The 3,816-nt window shown below is 31.0% G+C and overlaps 1 long non-coding RNA gene across 1 annotated transcript; it reads left to right on the forward strand.

Moving 5' to 3' along the window:
- The first annotated feature begins 464 nt into the window (after nt 1-464).
- On the forward strand, nt 465-2,484 carry LOC112522368. The gene is made up of 2 exons (XR_003070172.1): nt 465-653; nt 2,037-2,484. It is a non-coding gene; the product is annotated as an uncharacterized LOC112522368 (long non-coding RNA).
- The last annotated feature ends 1,332 nt before the right edge of the window (nt 2,485-3,816 follow it).

The raw sequence follows: 3,816 nt of genomic DNA on the forward strand, positions 1-3,816 counted from the left end.
AAATATAATTAGGATAGTTATTAAACATAAATTAAATTATAATTAAAAAAATTGAATTAAGGAAATTACATCAAAATACAAGAACTTTTAAAAAGATTAATTTGATACATATATCGTTATATTTTTTTTAAAATTTTATAATATTTTCAAATTTATATTTAATTCAAAAATAAAAACATTATCGTTTTTCTAAACCAAATAAAACTGTATTATATCGACATAAAAAAAACAAAAAAAACATTGAAATGAATATGCGTCTTAATACATTACACGAATATCCTTCTAGTATTATTAATATATTTAATAAAATATTGTTTTAATTTCGATTAAGTATTACAAATAAGTGAAAGAATAAAAGAAATCGTAAATAAGTATAAATAATTAAGATGTGGCATCTACCCAACTCCACGAACTTGTGGCTGAGAATGGTCTCCAGCGTATGTGGACGTGTCGCCCTCTCATCAACTGTCAATACCCCAATTGCGAACCAAAAGTGGTGAAACTCTCTTGCTTTCAACACGACGTCAAAACGAAGAACACATCGATTCTTCAAAAAACCCTAATCATCGGAAGTGAAAGACCAGACGATAAAAGCTTTCGGCAAAGACAATTCTGCTGACGAACAACGACGGAAGTATTTCAGGCGATTCAAGGTATTCTTATGCATTTCTTACGCAAACCCCTTTCAAAATGGTTGATTTTTAAGGAAAAAAAAGGTTGCCGGTTAATTCTGTATGCTGGGTTCTGTTGTGGGAATTGGGATTCGTGTTTGCAATATTTTGGCTTGTAGGTGTTTGTAGAAATGGCTGTGAAGAAATGAAAATATTGCTTAAAAGTATTCGATTTTATGTTCAAACATTTCCCAGGAATTCTGAGTTTCGTTTAATCCGATTGTAATGTGAATTTGATTAGTTTCAGTTTCTGAAACATCATGGTGTGTGAAGATTAATTAATAAAGTTTGAATCCGTTGAATCTGTATGGTTGGTTTTCCACTAAGCCTGTATACATAAAGCTGTCTACGTGGATTAATATGTATATATTTGGAAATAAGGGTCTTGTTGTTTGCAGTTTAACATTTCGTCTCTTATACATGACTGTTTAGTGGTGGCTTTATAGGGATGAGCTGTTTGTAGAAAGTCAAGTTGTTCCTGTCAATTAAAAACATACATCTTCTGTCTATGAAAACCCTTCTAAACAAAATCCTTTCCAATTTATACAAATAGATTAATCCATGCAGACAGCTTTATGCATCTAAGATCTAATAGAAAACCAATCAAACTGCCCCTCCTAACTTGTTCTTGCTATTCTCGTAAATTTATTCAAATATTGTACAGGATTTGTTTAAATTCAGGTTCGAATTGTATGATTCTAAAATATGATTCCTACAAATGGTTTGGATGAAAGATGTTAGGAATTGATGGGGGTCAGAACTCAGAAGGCTTAAATGGTCACTTGGTCATTCATCTTCTTGAAAGTTGATTTGATGTCAAGATTTACGCCACTAAACATGCTAAAAAGAAAAACCAGATAAATCTCATGGAATCATAGGACTAAACATGCTAAAACTGATCTTTCTCTTATGATTTTGATGTTCCTCATGGTTTTCTTATATAGTTTTTGTATGATTTTAATGTTTTGATATCATTTACTCTGTTTTTAGCCTTCAAAAATGAAAAAAGTAGGATATCTTGCATAATCCAACTGGTTAATTATCCGGGGTAACTTATGCACACTGACTAATCCCCATGCTGCTACCACAAATGGTCTGGAATCACCGGTGAACCCCCATGCTTAGATTTGAACCTGAGAAGAGATAATTGGCTTTACCTTTAAGGCATAAATGATAAAAAAAAAACCATTCTTCATTAGCTTTTAAAACATCACCATGCTAATTGTACCAGATACGGTTTTAAAACGCGTATGATAGAGGAGGTATCCAGTTGATGCGGGATCTTACAACTTTCCCTCTATAGAAACAATATCTTTCTTGCTGCATATATAATATATTCCTTAGTGATTACAATCATCATTTCAGAAATCATCATTTTGAAGCCAGTTGCTCATACTATCCAAGTGCAGCAGAGGATTCAATGACTCCATCAACATCATTAGCCATCATCAATGACTCTAAAACTCCCATTTCTAACAAAGAAGCTTCTTCGAACAGAAAAGAACTTCCAACTCAAAGAATCTTCAAAGTTAATCATGGTGATCATCTGTTTGAAACTGGAGTTGGCAAGAAAGCTATGGTGAATTTGAGAGCCAACCCTGCAGCAATGTCAAGATCAGTCAACTTCCAGGAGACTTCATGGCTATGAACATTGAACAAGCTTCAATGTCAATGACTTCGAGTTCTTTCCAATACATACCCATCGATCAAGAATGCAAACGGGCGGTTTTGTCATGAGTTTGGTGGTTGTATATAGCCATGTACAAATAAACCAGTTGATTGCTAATCATGTTTTCCTGCTTGTTGACCACTATTGATTCTGTGCAATTGTAATTGGATCAGATAGGTTTTTGGACGATAGTTCATAATCCAATAAAACTGAACCGATCAAATCCAATTAACCATTTAATGACCATCTAATTAGTAACTATATATAATTAATTACATTTTACGAAATCGTTTTTTGGTTTTAAAAATAATTGACGAATAATAAATTACTTATAATGCTTTGTAATAAAATAAAATACATCAAAATAGATAAATTTAAACAAAAAGCTTCCAAAAATACTTGATATAAATATTATATGGGTTTTAAGGTTAGAAATGGAATATAAATATTGAAGTAGGTGCAAAAATTGGGAAGGAAAAAGGTAAACAAAAGAAGTAGGGTGGGGCAGTCAACACCCTGGTAATAAACATGAACCCTCTTCAAAGGACCAGACAACCATTCTCTTTCACCCAAATTAGGTATAACTTACAAATTTCCATAACTTTCTATATATATATATATATATATATATATATATATATATTATTGAGCAGTAATTCTGTTGAATATTTATGTCACATGGTGAATACATAACAGGAAAAATCACTAAAATAACCAAAATATACCCCATATTATTAACGAAATAATCTTTTTTCATTAAAATTGCAAAAATATACCCATGGGGGGAGATTCGTGGGTATATTTTTGATGAAAAATGGTTATTTCGTTAATATATCGGGTATATTTTGGTCATTTTGATGATTTTCCCTACATAATATCTCTTGGGGGTTTCTATTTTAATAATTTTTTGTTTACTTATTTTTAATTTTTTTTATTTGTTGTGTATTGTTTTTAATTTTATGGAATTAGGTCAACTGATAATTTATTTGTCTCAAAATAAGTGTTTATATTGTTATTTTAATTTGTATTAAAATAAATGTTTAATTTGAAAAGTATTTACTTTTACCCTTAATAATGATATGGAGGATATTTCTATCTCTATAATTAAGGATAAATTTTTTTTTGTTAATTATTAAGTGCAATAATAATGTATTTCTAAAACTGTGTGCGTTTTTTACATTTATTTTGGGACGGGGTGACTTAACATATTTGCTTATTGGAATCGTGTAGGCGTTTGTTTTGTCATGCAGTTGGTAATATATAAATGGATGTATAATTATTTGCAAACATACTAAATCATAAAAAGATACATACAAGTTTTCATATGTTGTTTCACATATGAAAAACAAGTATGAAAATATAGTCAAAGACCTTCCAGCCTAGTGGTAAAGGTTTGGGCATGGCATAGTCATAAACCCAAGTTCGAGCCCTGGGAGGGGAGTGTTGGCGACATTTAAGTGGGGTCATGTTTAGCCT

The sequence above is a fragment of the Cynara cardunculus genome, assembly GCF_001531365.2.
Source record: "Cynara cardunculus var. scolymus isolate 2C chromosome LG 12, CcrdV1, whole genome shotgun sequence".
Classification (NCBI taxonomy): Eukaryota; Viridiplantae; Streptophyta; class Magnoliopsida; order Asterales; family Asteraceae; genus Cynara; species Cynara cardunculus.